We start from the raw sequence: 15,226 nt of genomic DNA, 5'->3' as shown, positions 1-15,226 counted from the left end.
AATTTCTACTACCATTAGAAAAACTATTGCCTGACCTGTGGTGGCAGTGGATAGAGCATCGACCTGGAATGCTGAGGTCACTGATTCAAAACCCCAGGCTTGCCAGGTCATGGCACACATGAGAAGCTACTACTACTAGTTGATGCTTCCCCCCCCCCCGTCTCTCTCTCTCTCTCTCTCCTCTCCCTAAAATCAATAAGTAAAACTAAAAATAAAGTAGAATATTTTTTTAAAAAGAAAAACTAGTCCTCTTTTTTTGACATTACAGGAATGTCAAGTTATAGAAAAGTCTCCATTTTATATATGCTCAATACACCAATCTGACTTATTAACTATAGCATATGTTAAAGCTATAATTATATGCTAAAGCATATAGAGAAGAGCTCTATATGAATCAATCCTAATGTCTGTTAAATATGACTGTAGATGGAAACAAGATTTTTTTTTTTTTTTTTTTTGTATTTTTCCGAAGCTAGAAACGGGGAGAGATCAACAGACTCCCGCAGGCGCCCGACCGGGATCCATCCCGCACGCCCACCAGGGGGCGACGCTCTGCCCACCAGGGGGCGATGCTCTGCCCCTCCGGGGCATCGCTCTGTCGCGACCAGAGCCACTCTAGCACCTGGGGCAGAGGCCAAGGAGCCATCCCCAGCGCCCAGGCCATCTTTGCTCCAATGGAGCCTCAGCTGCGGGAGGGAAAGAGAGAGACAGAGAGGAAGGAGAGGGGGAGGGGTGAAGCAGATGGGCGCTTCTCCTGTGTGCCCTGGCCAGGAATCGAACCCGGGACTTCTGCACACCAGGCCGACGCTCTACCACTGAGCTAACCAGCCAGGGATAGAAACAAGAATTTTATGACACAAAATTGAAGAAATATTAACCCTAGTCATTTCCTGAAGTATATTTGAAAAACCTGATGTTGTCATAGTCTGCCTATTTATTCTTTTTTTAACTATCCTTCCTCAGGTTTTTTGTGTGTTTTTTTTTACAGAGAGAAAGTCGGAGAGAGGGATAGATAGGGATAGACAGACAGGAACGGAGAGAGATGAGAAGCATCAAATCATTAGTTTTTCATTGTGACACCTTAGTTGTTCATTGATTGCTTTCTCATATGTGCCTTGACCGTGGGCCTTCAGCAGACTGAATAACCCCTTGCTTGAGCCAGCGACCTTGGATCCAAGCTGGTGAGTTTTGCTCAAACCAGATGAGCCCGCGCTCAAGCTGGCAACCTCGGGGTCTCGAACCTGGGTCCTCCGCATCCCAGTCTGACGCTCTATCCACTGCTCCACAGCCTTGTCAGGCTATCCTTCCTCAGGTTTTGCTCCAGCAAAACTACATAAAATTTCCTGAACACACATTGAGTTTTACTTGTTTGTATCTATATAATGCCCTCCATCTCTTCAACTTACTAAAACCTGTTTTTATTTTTCACAATCTGCTCAGGTGCCAGCATCTCCATGAAGCTTTCTCTGACCTGCCCCTCAAATTAATCATCTTATCCTCTGTAATATTTCTGTATTTTACTTTATTATTGAATGGCTTTATTTAAAATTATGTTTACTGTTGCGCATAGCTCCCTACAACCCTGATTTCTTTCTTTTTTTAATTTTTAATTTATTGTATTGATATGGTTTCAAGTGTCCCAATCAATATTAGCACCCCATAACACCCCCCCTCCAGCAGCTACAACCCTGATTTCAACATCCTGAAAGGAAAAGACCTCTTTTTTTTCCCCCTAACAAATACCATAGGACTCCTGGCACAAAAAGATAAATTTATTATATTTGAATTTTTTTGAATACTTACATTCTCCAAGTACAAAGCTATATATGCACTGAAAGATGGGTCTAAAGTAGAATGGTCAGCAAAAGAAAATGCAAAGTGCTCTACAGATAATCCCCAATTCCAATAGTGCAAATGTGAATTCAACATTATTAGCAGTTCAAAGTTCTTTCATTTTAAGTACCATTCTATCAACTGATCACCACCACATCTAATTTTGTTTAGAAAATATATTTAAGAAAACATAATTGGCTTTAAAGTATTGATAAAAAAAGAATTAGGCTAAGGGGGGAGAAACTGGGAGACAAAAGAGACTTTGTTTGCCGGGGGCATGATGGAGGATATAGATGGTGTTATACAGAGTTGTACACTTGAAAACTGGATAGTTTGGTGGACCATGTTAACCCAATAAATTTAAAAAATATTTAGACTATATCAGGGGCTTAAAATAAACTATTTCTAAAAATGAACAGCCTAAACTGCAAGCAGCAGGATTTCAAAATGGATGGTACTACTGGTCTCTGCCAAGGTTCTGAGGACCACTACAATTGTGACCTCATCTTTCTAGACTATAAACTCTCTGGGGACAAGATGGGTAATAGCTGTGGTCACACCTCAGCCCAGGGAACAACAATTAGGGCACTTCAAAACTGAGATATGTATCAAGTCCTCAACTGAGGGCCATCACATTTTATTCCTTCTTATAAAATAAATGACAATCATCTTTTAACACTATCAACTAATTAGTCTGATTAGTGTGGCCTCACTGAAATGTAACTTACATTTTAATATTTTCTATTTTTTGAATTTTTGTAAGTTTGTTGGAGCCAAACTTACAACATAAGCCAGGGAGCATGATCTTTCACATGCTCACATAAAACTCATTGGAAAAACACACACACACACACACACACCAATAAACATAAAATAAAATGGCACTGTAAACTTCAGTGATCTAATACCTGGTGAAATTTTTTTTTTTTTCTTTTCATTTTTCTGAAGCTGGAAACAGGGAGAGACAGTCAGACAGACTCCCGCATGCGCCCGACCGGGATCCACCCGGCACGCCCACCAGGGGTGATGCTCTGCCCACCAGGGGGCGATGCTCTGCCCATCCTGGGCGTCGCCATGTTGCGACCAGAGCCACTCTAGCGCCTGAGGCAGAGGCCACAGAGCCATCCCCAGCGCCCGGGCCATCTTTGCTCCAATGGAGCCTTGGCTGCGGGAGGGGAAGAGAGAGACAGAGAGGAAGGCGCGGCGGAGGGGTGGAGAAGCAAATGGGCGCTTCTCCTGTGTGCCCTGGCCGGGAATCGAACCCGGGTCCTCCGCACGCTAGGCCGACGCTCTACTGCTGAGCCAACCGGCCAGGGCCTACCTGGTGAAATGTTTTAAACTGCCCTATTTCATGTTTTGAACCTCAAGTAACACAACTAAATATCTTTCACTTTAGCTTCTTATAAATTAAGCTTCGCAACCAACGAACGCCAAATGTGTACCAAAATTGCTCCCAAAACAATTACTGCATAAAAACCCCATCAACTTTATGGGTTTGCCTTAAATTCCATTTTTTCTTCATCAACACTGCCTCCCCTTTCCAATCTGCAGCGACTCATTTCTATGGGCTGAAAAATCTAAGCAAAAAGTACAAACAGGTACGCAGAGAGAGTAGTACCTCAGGGACTGTCCCATCAATAAAGCACCTGTGTTGTCCTTTGTCCCAATATTCTTTTGGTCAACTTATGGGTTCTTGCTTTTAGTCCACAGAGTGAGACCACTATTTGGTTGGTATCTTACAGGTAAGTCTGCCTTAACCATTTATGACAATTAGGAATCCCTCCCGTGTATGAGGATTTGACTAATACCAACTCCAGTGTTACAAACCTGTTGAGGAAAAAAACACCACTGCATATCCACAAATTAAAAATGTTTAACATCTTACCTTGCCATAAAATTTCCCTCGTATTTTTATAGCTGCAAGCCAAATTTATGAAAGTAGTGACTCTGGTAACAATCACAAGCCTATTTACTACCTAAATAGACAATACCAAATGGTGGAGCAAAAGCCCCACCGGCTCTTCACTAAAGAAAGTCGGCCTTTCAGTAGCGCATCTCATGGAAGCTGTAGCACCTACTCAACAGTCAATTCTGGCTACGAATTCAAAATCTAAAAGAAAGTGGGAGAAGAAGACAATTCAGGCCAGTTTTGTCGCTATTCTTCCACCAAGCACCCTGAAGTCTAGTGAGTTCACGAAATTCGGATAGACTGCTTGTTCCAAGTAACAGCCAAATAAAAAAATAAAAAAAAAGACTAAACAGCCTTCTCATTGACTTTCCAAAAGTTAGATGCGAGGAGGAGGAGGGCTTTCCTGAAAAAGTAATTCACTCTGTACCTCATTCATGAATGAAAGCCAAATTCCCCTCACAGGCTGCACCGATGCTGCAAAACTTATTCGCACAAAGTACGCAGAGAAAGAAATAGGGCCGGGCGACCCCTTTATAAAGCGATCAAATCGGCTTCAAAACCTGCAAGTGAGGAATACCGACTTGTGTCGCCGCTCCAGAAATTTCCGAGCGCGATGTCCGCGGCGAGGAGGGGGCGGCGGCACCTGTCACTCGGCGGCTGGCGGCCGCGGCAGCCCTGAGGCCCGGAGGGATCTGAGGAGGCGAAGCCGCGTCCCCGGCCCCGGCCCCGGCGCAAGTCTCTCCGCCGGCCCGAACCCTGCGCCGAGCGTCGGGACCGCGGCCCGAGAGAAGGAGCGGCCCTCCCGCGCACTCTGCCCTGCGGCTCCGGCCGGCGGGGCCCGTTACCTCAGGCCGAGTCCCGCAGCGCCGAGCCTGTGGCGCGCAGAGCAGCGCGGCCGAGCCTCCACCGCCACCTCAGGGGGCCTGGCGGGGACCCCCACGCCCGGGCCCGCCCTCCGCGTACTCACCGGGCCTCCCCGGTCGCTAGCTCGGCCCTCTTCTCCCTCCTCCCTGGCCGGCGCGGCTCGGGCGGCTCTCCGGGCGGCCGCCCTGGGCGTTGGGATAGGGATGGGTCAAGGGGCGGGGGCGGGCTCGCGTCGGGCGGGGGTCGCGCGGCGGTCCCGCGAGCGGGCGCCGGGCACTAACGGGCCCCGGGGTGCCGGGCCGGGCAGGCAGGCTGGGCGGACCGCGGCGGAGAGCGCGCTGCAGGCGGCGGTGAGGGGCGGGGAGAGCGCGGCTGCGAGCCGAGGGCGGGCGAGCCGAGGGCGGGAGGGAAGTCCCAACGGCGGGGGCGCTGTGAGAGCCGCGGGGCGGGGCGGGGCGGGGGCGGGGCCTGGCGCGCCGGCCGCGGCGCGCGAGGTTTTGTTTATTTTCTCGGTAGGTTGCGGCGCTGGCGCGTGGACGGAGGTTCGCAGTGACGCGAGCGCCTCGGGGGAGAGGACCAGAACCACCTGCTGGAGAAGGGGAGCTACGGGGGCCGGGCAGGGTCCAAACGTCTCACATAGGCGGCGGCGCCGCCACGGTCTTCGGGGTCACGGGGAAGAGAAGGGCTTTCCTGGAGCGGGTGGAAGGAGGGAGGCCTCTGGAAAGTGTAGGACTCCAGGCCGCTTTCCCGCAGGTCAGCGAGTTCACCTGCCTGGCGGAGAGTAGTGAGAGGACCCGTGAGTCGGAAAGGGCTATGGCACCCCGTGCCCAGGGTTCCCGCCACTCAGGTCTCCCATCTCCAGTTACTGAAGTAGGAATGGTCTCGCAAGTCAAGCTTTGACTAGCGTACAGCATCAGATCTCTGTAAGGAAAATAACGAACATTGCTCACTTCTCTGGGGAGTTAGCAACACTTTGACGTTATCTCCCTTGGTCCCCTATCAGATAGTGGTATTCTCATTTTACAAGCCAAATGAAGTGACTTACCCAAAGCCTCACCCTGATAAATGGCAGAGCCGGAATCCAGCTGTAGTGACTTCAGATTCTGTGCTGCTTACCATTACACCACATTATATCTCCCGAAATCACTTTGATTCAACTAACAGGAGAGACACCCAATTTAGAGGTAAGATGCTGCTGGGGACAGAGAGGAGTCGAAGATGTTATCCTTTCCTTCAGAGAGTAAGGGATGAAACAGATAAAACACATAATAAAAGACACACCATGATAGGTGCTATGTGAAAAATGTAGAGTACTGCAGAAGATCAAAGAACTGCTGGTATCTTTGTGGGTGATCAGGAAAGAAAGGCAGTATGGAGAAGGCCTTTGGCATTGACCGTGAAAGATGAGGAAGGTTTTGCAGCAAGAAGGGATAGCTTGGAAACATATGAAGGTGACTCAATGGAAGTGTTCGGGAGAAAGCAAATGGTAAGACTCTAGGGTGTGTTGAGAAGTGGTAGAGACAAAATATGGGGCCTGGGATGCCAACTAGAAGAATTCGTATTTAATTCAGTGTTTTAAGTTTTTGTGGTTTAAAAGTTTGGGGGAAGGAAAGCACAGCTTCTCTTTGATCTGTGAATGGATACTGAAATTAGAAGTAAAAAAACTGCCAGGGAGACCTGCAATAGGCCAGGTAAAAAGTAATGATGAGTCTGAATTAAAAAAGTAAGGGCAGGAGGAATTTAAGAGCATGGTTCAAAGATGATGTGATGTGGGAGCAGAATCTACAGAATCTGACAATCGGCTAATTGAATTTATAGCAAGAGAGGATTGCATGAAAACATAATATGAAGGAAGAAGATAAAAATCAGAGTGAAGACGTTTTGAGTTTGTAGATAATTATAAAAACTAGAAAAAACACCATTGGAGATAGAAGTAGAAACTGCTTTTTAAGAGATCCATTTAGATTTGGCCATTTAAAAGTTTTGAAAGGTTATCAAGACAGCCAAAGAGAAGTGGACACTAATAAGTTAGCCATAAAAGTTTTGAAATATGGGGAAGAGGGTTGTATTAGAAAATAGACTGAGAAGTTTTCAGCCTAGCAGTGATATCACTGCATGGGAAAAGAAGGAAACAGGGCAGAATCTTGTAGAACATCCTCTTAGGAACCTTGTTACTCAGCATGTTCAATAGCCCAGAGGTACTGGCATCGCCAGGGAGTTTGTTAGGTGGAATCTCAGCCCCCCCCCCTGCTAAATTAGCATCTTTAATTTATCTAGAACCCCAAGTGATTTGTATCACATTAAAGTTGGAGAAGCTCTGCCTGACCAGGTGGTGGCGCAGTGGATAGAGCGTCGGACTGGGATGCTGAGGACCCAGGTTCGAGACCCCCTGAGGTCACCAGCTTGAAAGCAGGCTCATCTGGTTTGAGCAAAAAGCTCACCAGCTTGGACCCAAGGTCACTGGCTCAAGCAAGGGGTTACTCAGTCTGCTGAAGGCCCACAGTCAAGGCACATATGAGAAAGTAATCAGTGAACAACTAAGATGTCTCAAAAACTGATGATGATTGATGCTTCTCACCTCTCTCTGTTCCTGTCTGTCCCTATCTCTCTCTCTCTCTCTCTCTCTCTCTCTCTCTCTCTGTCTCAGAAAAAAAAAAGTTTGAGAAGCTCTGACTTGATGAGAGAAGCCAGCAAAGAAAGGAGGAGGGAGTGGTAGGGGAACCAAGGTAATGCAAAATCTCCAAAGCAAGGTAAATTGGTGATTCACAAAGGCAGGGCGAGTGTTCATCGACAAGATCCCAGACTACAGAGGTTGAAGAGGTTGAAAAGCACAAGAAAGGAAGGAAGGTATGTTTGAATTGTGTGATTAGGTGTGTGGTCATTATGACCATGTCCTACCTGAAAGCTTGGAAACTGCCCTTTTGTGATCAGAGACAGCCTAGGAACCTAAGCCTCCCTGCCCAGTACCCACCAGTATACTGTATAGGACATAATGAAGTAGGGTTATGGACTTGATAGCAGGACTAAGTCAAAATTCTTTTCTAGTTGCTTCTATTTTCTTGGTGAAATAAGCAAGATTGTTCTTGGCAAATTGCTAATAGTTCGTAATTTATTCTCCCCTTCCTGGGCACACAGACTGCTTCCGCCCCCCCCCCCCCCAGTCGTCTTTATTCAGCCCCTTTCCGTTAGGTAGGGTCAAGTATAAAGTTGCTAGTGGAATGTGAACAGAAATGACATCTGCCACTGCGGGGCCAGCATGCCACCATCATGTGTGTTTCCTTTCTGCCAGCAGGATTATGCAGGTGACTACACACCTCCGAGATTGAAAGGTGCCTAGATGGAGAGCTGACCACTGACCTGAAACACCCACTTGGATTATTATGTGAGCAAGATATAAAATTTGTTGAGCTGGAGTTATGACATTTGGAAGTCTGTTTGTTACAGCAATTTAGCCAGCTCTAGCTAAAGTACTCATTAACTTTAAGTGTGGGATACTGCAAGCTGACAGGGTCCTTGCAGTTTAGATTTTGGGGGGACAGAAGTGTGGGGGACTGGCAGTAAGCCGACAGGGTCCTTGCTGCCCATCCCCCCACCTCACTTGCTTGCTTAAGTTTCTAAAGGCTAAGCTCTTCCCCACATCTCCATGTTGGCTGTGAAGCTGAGTGTTTCTACTGGTCCCATCTCCACAACCTCTGATTGATTAGGTTGCTAGAGGCAATTTACATGCCCTTCCTCTCACCCTTTGTTTGTTCCATGTTGGTTGATTTCAGTTATGCATGGTGGGGGATTCCTGTTTAAGTCTTAAATGAATTCCTGTTTGTTTTAAGAGAATTCCTGTTTATGCCTCAGATGTGACTTTGTATTGGAGACTTCCTTATCTGCATACCGCTCTACACTATATAATAAAGTGGGGGTGGGGGTTTACTTTGCTTTGGCTTGCTATCAGCTTGCAGAGGCCTCTCAGATCCCATCCTTTTTCTCTGAGTTTATTTCTTCATTCTACATGGTTCTCAGGGTGATGGTCCACCCCAAATAAGGAAGGGGGAGTTTGAGAGGAGGGAGGAGAAAAGAAGAGAGATGAAATAGCAGAGTCTATGAGTGTGGGAGGGGGAGCTGACTAGGGAGACATAGTAAAGTTTCCAGGCCTGCGTGAGTAGTCCTGAATTTATAGTGAGACCAGTCAATAAGGTTGTGTGTTTTTCTCCAGCCTTATTCAGTTGCTTGTGTGCAGGCACTGAAGGGGCGGTTTTGTGTTAACCAGCACTGAAATTTGGCCAAGCAAGTATGATGGGGACAGATGAGCAAAGGAGTTGGGGGCAGAAGCAAAGGAGGCATTTAATTTCAGGTGCAGAAAGAAGTATGGCTCTGAGAGGGGTGGGGAACTGTGAAAAGATGGTAGGGTAAATAGATTGGTGTTTCTGAACAGGTTGAAGACTTGTTGGAGTTTAGGTACTATAGGGGATGACCTGAAAACATAGATGGGTTGGAAGAAAGAAGGCTTGAAATTAAAATTAGAAGAGATCTTCACCAGGTAGCTAAATTGGTTGGTAACTTAGAGCATCGTCCCAATATGCCAAGGTTGCAAGTTCGATTCCCAGTCAGGACACATGCAAAAGTCAACCAATGACAGCAAGAATGGGTGGAACAGCAAATCAGTGTTTCTCTCTCGCTGTATGCGTATGTCCCTTCCTTGCTCTCTAAAAATCAACAAGTAAAATTAAAAAACAAAAGTAGAAAAGGGGCTGTAGTTATAAGTAATGTTAAGATGTAGGGAATGATTGTTAAAGTGGGGAGCTGAAATAACAGGGCACAAATCATTTGATAGTAAAGGTTAAGGAATTGAGAAGGATTATCCACAGAAGTGATAGTACCATTGGAGTAGTGAGTAGCATTGGAAAGAGTAATAATAAGCCTAGTTCTAAAATCTTCAAAGAATGAGGGGTTGAATTATCTGAATTAGGGCATTCAAGTCCATCAGTGATTCAGTATGTTCCACTCTTGCAGATAAGAGTTTTCATTTAAACAGGCACTTTAAAGGTTTATATTACTAATGTCAGGTTTCTAATTGCTTCTCTTTGACCTCTCAGATTACAGATGGTACTGCTTTAAGAGGAAATGCTCATATGTCTGTATTATAAAACAAACACATGCCAGACTTCCTAGTTTAAATGACTGCTTTAAAAATGTGTCATAGACAACTGTGTTCTACCTCCGACAAGTTATCTTCAAATAAATGTCAAAGTGATGCTGGGTTTGCCACATCAAATAATGTGTGGTAGATGTTCAAAATCTCCATGAAAACTTCAGGTGTAACTTAATAAACAGGGACTGACTAGAGACCTGACGTTAAAAATAACAAGAGTACCTGTAGTTCAGAAAATGATGTATCAGCCTGACCTGTGGTGGCACAGTGGATAAAGCACCAACCTGGAAATGCTGAGGTCGCCGGTTCGAAACCCTGGGCTTGCCTGGTCAAGGCACATATGGGAGTTGATGCTTCCTGCTCCTCCCCCCCTTCCCTCTCTCCTCTCTCTCTCCTCCCCCTTATCTCCTTTCTGAAAAATGAATAAGTAAATAAAAAGAAAAAAAATGATGTATCATGTTTTAGAGCATAGGGATTCTGACTGCTAGGGGTTGAATCATAGCACCTATCTCGTGGGGTTATGGAAAAGAAGAAATATGTGATATATATAATACATAAAAGCATTTAAAAGATTGCTTAGCACATATAAGCACTCAATAGGGTATTCTATTATTGTACTCCATTCCATGCTGCCTTAACTCAGGGAGGTTTACTCTCTGGAGCGGGGAGCTTGGACACCAGGCAGAGCTGAGGACAGGGATGACTCACACCACAGAAAAGCAGAATTAAATGAAGATATACATACTGAATTGTGAACCATACCCCCTAGCTCATTCTCAAATTCAGATTCTAGGATGTTGGGATCTTGTCAGGAAATTGGAAGCTTCCTTTGAGGAGTGGGAAAAGCAGCTGGTCTAAGAGAAAAGGCTTACAAATATTACTTTGAGGATAGACTTACAGAATGTGGCTTGTCACCTATCTCTTTATAGTGAAGCCAAAAGTAGAGCCCTGTCCATACCAACAGAGGCTCTAATCAGCTTTTATCATCTCATTCTTAAATGTGGGTATATAGTCAAGGATCTCCAGCTATTTGAAGAAACTCACACGAAAGCCTCAAATGAACAAACAGGAGAGAGAGAAAGGAAGGAAATAAATTTTTTTTTAAAGTAACCAAAGAAACAGCCAATGCAGAGAGCAGAAAAAGAAGTCAAAATGAAAAGACTTCTCAAAAGTTTTATCTCACAGACGCTAATGAAGCTAATGGAGGGAGGCATTCCACCAACAGTCGGGTATAAACAAGAAACAAAAACACCTAGGGCAGTGGTTCTCAAAGTGTGCGCCATGGAAGATTTCCAGGTGCGCCCTATGGTATTCCAGAGAAATATGTGCCTGATGGGGACCGAAAAACCAACAGGGTTTTTGGAGTTTAGATTTTTGGGGGACAGAGGTGTGAGGAATTGGCTATAAACCGACAGTCTGCCCAACCCCCCACCTCACTTGCCTGATTAGGTTACAGAGGCTGTTAAGCTGTGGTGCTGGATTGTTTACACACACCCCATGTTCCCCAGAAAGACTGGAGGCAACTTTCTTCTATCCTTTGTTTGGTGTAAAGTTAAGATGATATGTATGGTGGGGGTTTTCTGCACTCAACACAATTAAGAGTAAAAAGAGAGGAATTCTTCAATGTATTGATGAGGAAATGAGAGTTTGCCTTTCAAATATATGCCCAAACATTGAAGAAATCACTAGGACACATCAGGCTCATGTTTCTCATAAACACAAGAATGAAGTTACTTAACACATTTGCACTGGGACCTGCTGAATTTACTAAATCTTACTAAGAATGTTTCTCTCTATATAAAAAGAACATTTTTGTCGTTTTTTTTTATTTTTTAACCCCTTTTTACAAACTCTAAAAAAGCATAACTTAAAAAATGTTTTTTAATGTCAGAATAAATTTAATTTTGTCATATTTATTTTGTTTAATTACTATAAAAGCATGCTTGGACTTTATATTTTTTTCTTTAATATTTGACTTAATTATTATAACATTTATCAGAAATTTGTATATAATATGCCAACAATTATTTGTAGGTTTTTTGGGGGGTTTTCTTTATAGGTTTTTTTTTTTTTTTTTTACAGAGACAGAGTCAGAGAGAGGGATGGATAGGGACAGACAGACAGGAATGGAGAGATGAGAAGCATCAATCATTAGTTTTTCGTTGTGTATTGCGACACCTTAGTTGTTCATTGATTGCTTTCTCATATGTGCCTTGACTGCCGGCCTTCAGCAGACTGAGTAACCCCTTGCTCGAGCCAGCGACCTTGGGTCCAAGCTGGTGAGCTTTTGCTCAAACCAGATGTGCCCGCTCTCAAGCTGGCGACCTCGGGTTCGCGAACCTGGGTCCTCGGCATCCCAGTCCAATGCTCTATCCACTGCGCCACCGCCTGGTCAGGCTTTTGTAGGATTTTAAATGCACCCGACTTCAAAAAGTTTGAGAACCACAGACATAGGGCCTGGTGAACAGGAACTCCAACAAGAATAAAAGCATTCCTGGGATGAAGGTAAAGGGAAGCTCCAGGATGACAGCTCTGTAGCAGGTCTGCAGAAAACTAAGCAACCCGAGAAAGAGATTAGAAACTCCAGGGAAAACAAAATATTTGTGGTGGATTTGTGATTACTTAAGAATATTTGATGTTAGCTCACTGGAGATTTCTGCTTCCCTGCCCTGTTGATTTCAGACCTGGCAGTGTGAATTACGGTTGCCAATGAAATAGAAGCACAAGTGAATAAGTCACTTCCAGGCAGAGGCTTTAGGAGCCATGTCTGTGCCCCTGCCACAAGATGGGCAACGTTCAGATAGGGGCTGCCTAGGCCAGCTGAGGCCCAAGTGAAGACACCATAGAGCAGAACTACAAGCTGACCTGCCATTGAACATGCAGTTTGAATAAGTAAACCTTTATTGTTGTAGGCTGCTTGGGGTTTTGCAGCCATTTGTTAATATGGCATAATTAACCTCTCCTGACCAATATAACAGGATACTGTGGACAATCAGACATTAAAATATACACAAAAAATACTGAACATCATATAAACAGATTGGGAAATTAGCAAATAGCATAAAATGGCTAACACTGAAAAAGACATGGCAGTAGAAATGTGCTTTTTAGAAGTGTGGAATTAAATAGGAGAACATAAGTTTTCTTTTGGGAAGCAGGCATCAGTGATGACAGATGGAGCAGGGCCTTCTTTTTATTATGAGCCTTATAACTACTTGATGCAGAAACTATATACATTGTCACCTTTTAAAAAAATTAAAATTACCTTAAAAAAATTAGTCTGACCTGTGGTGGTGCAGTGGATGAAGTGTAGACCTGGAACACTGAGGTCACCGGTTCGAAACCCTGCACTTGCCTGGTCAAGGCACATATGGGAGTTGATGCTTCCTGCTCCTCCCCCCTTTCTCTCTCTCTCCTTCATTCTCACTCTCACCTCTAAAATGAATAAATAAAAACTAAAAAAATTATCTTAAAAAAATTAATGGTGAGAGGAGGGAAAGTTGTAGTATTGTTTTTAATTCAGCCACAGTAATAATATCTAAGTAGAACTAATTCTTTTTAAAAATTTATTGATTGAGTTGAGAGAGAGGAAAGGGGAGAGAGAAAAAGAGAAACATTGATTTGTTGTTCCACTTATTTATGCATCAATTGGTTGAGTCTTATATGTGCCCTGACTGGGCGTCAAACCCACAACCTTGGGGTATCAGAACAATGCCTCTAACCAAATGAGCTACCAGGCCAGGGCCAATAGAAGTAATTCTTTTTCCTGTTTGTTTAAGTGAGAGGAGGGGAGATAGTGACACAGACTCCCATATGCGCCTTACCAGGATCCACCTGGTAACTCCCATCTGGGGCCAGTGCTTGAATCAACTGAGAAATTTTTAGTACCTGAGGCTGGTGCTCAGACCAACCGAGTTATCCTCAGTGCCCGGGACCTATGCTAGAACCAGTCAAGCCACTGGCTGTGAGAAGGGAAGAGGGAGAGAATGGGGAGAGGGAGCAGTGGAGAAACAGATGGTCACTTCTCCTGTGTACCCTGACTGGGAATTGAACCAAGGACATCCATATGCCAGACCGACTGACGCTCAATCCAGTGAGCCAACCTGCCAAGGCCAAAGTATTTTTTTATTTTTTATTTTTGGTGACAGAGACAGAGAGAGGGACAGATAGGGACAGACAGACAGGAAAGGAGAGAGATGAAAACCATCGATTCCTCATTGCAGCACCTTAGTTGTTCATTGATTGCTTTCTCATATGTGCCTTGACTTGGAGTTTACAGCAGACCAAGTGACCCCTTGCTCAAGCCACCGGCCTTGGGCTCAAGCTAGTGAGCCTTGCTCAAACCAGATGAGCCTGCACTTAAGCTGGCGACCTTGGGGTTTCAAACCTGGGTCGTCCCGGTCTGATGCTCTATGCACTGTGCCACCGCCTGGTCATGCCAAAGTAATTCTTGATTAGTACTTTAAAAAAACCTTTTTCAAGAAAATTGAATCAATCAAGGCTAAACTTTTTCATTCTACCTTCACACTGTCCACTGTAAAACAGAAAAGTTAATTTTGCTTTTCAAGTATTTTGACACAGCTGCCTCCTTCCCTTGCTCCTACTGTGGTGTTATTTGTAATACAATATTTATATGAAGTCAAGTGTTACTAACTTGAATTTGAAAATGACCTACATAAATATGGAATTATTATGAAAGGCTATTTTATACTTTCAAAAATAATTAGACCAAGAAGAAAAGAAAAACTCACATTTTCATCAGGAGCCTTGCAGTGATCAAAATTGATGTTATATAAAGATAAATAGATGTGTATATAGATAACATGTATACATTATTTGCAAATATATAATTAGTTATACTTAATGTTTTCCACTCTCTTCTGTTATCTTGTACATCATTTGTACTATTGTGTCTGAAGATAAAGGATTTAGGGTAGCAAAAATAAATCAGCCCAATTAACCATACAGATTAACTGCAGCAGGCTCTCCATAGCCATTCATTTCTTCAGTCTGTCCCTTTGTGAGCTGAGCCACCTTCCTATCGTCCCCTCCAGCCCTCCCGTATATCCAGCACTAATTCAGTATTCAGCAGATAACTTACTTAGAGTCCACAACACACTAAGATAACACGGTAAACTGCTTGCAGTTCCCTAAGCATGTGATGTTGCCTGCCACTTCTTACTTGGCAGTGGGGTTTCTTGATCTAAAATAAAGTTCTGTTCATTTCTATCACAAGTTTCGACACGTAAGCACATGTTTATTTGGCGCATGTGTGCCTCTCTATATTTACCACTTAATGTATACATACTGATGTAGCAAATTAACTAAAACAAAGTTGATTCACGTTAGTCTTATGTATGAAGCGATAGTGTACCCATGGCTACTGATAAAGTTCATTTACGCCACTGTAATTTTTACGAATTTCAACAAGGAAGAAATGCTACAGAAGCATGTCTGTCGCATCCACCATATTCCCT

At 44.2% G+C, this 15,226-nt stretch overlaps 2 protein-coding genes across 6 annotated transcripts in view; one reads left to right on the top strand and one right to left on the bottom strand.

The window, feature by feature from the left end:
• The window catches only part of GKAP1 (G kinase anchoring protein 1), an 88,868-nt gene extending 83,912 nt beyond the window's left edge, over positions 1-4,956 (bottom strand). Inside the window, exon 1 of one of the 5 annotated variants that reach the window (XM_066256999.1) lies at positions 4,710-4,956. The gene's annotated coding sequence lies outside the window, so the exon portion shown is untranslated. The remainder of the gene's footprint in view (positions 1-4,709) is intronic. The other 4 variants (XM_066256998.1, XM_066256997.1, XM_066257001.1 and 1 more) reach the window with 4 other exon arrangements.
• RMI1 (RecQ mediated genome instability 1) overlaps positions 1-15,226 on the top strand; it is a 274,637-nt gene that overhangs the window by 69,757 nt on the left and 189,654 nt on the right. The window lies entirely within an intron of this gene.

The sequence above is a fragment of the Saccopteryx bilineata genome, chromosome 2, assembly GCF_036850765.1.
Source record: "Saccopteryx bilineata isolate mSacBil1 chromosome 2, mSacBil1_pri_phased_curated, whole genome shotgun sequence".
Classification (NCBI taxonomy): domain Eukaryota; kingdom Metazoa; phylum Chordata; class Mammalia; order Chiroptera; family Emballonuridae; genus Saccopteryx; species Saccopteryx bilineata.
The sequence above is the reverse complement of the archived record's forward strand: the minus strand, read 5'-3'. Positions and strand labels throughout refer to the sequence as shown.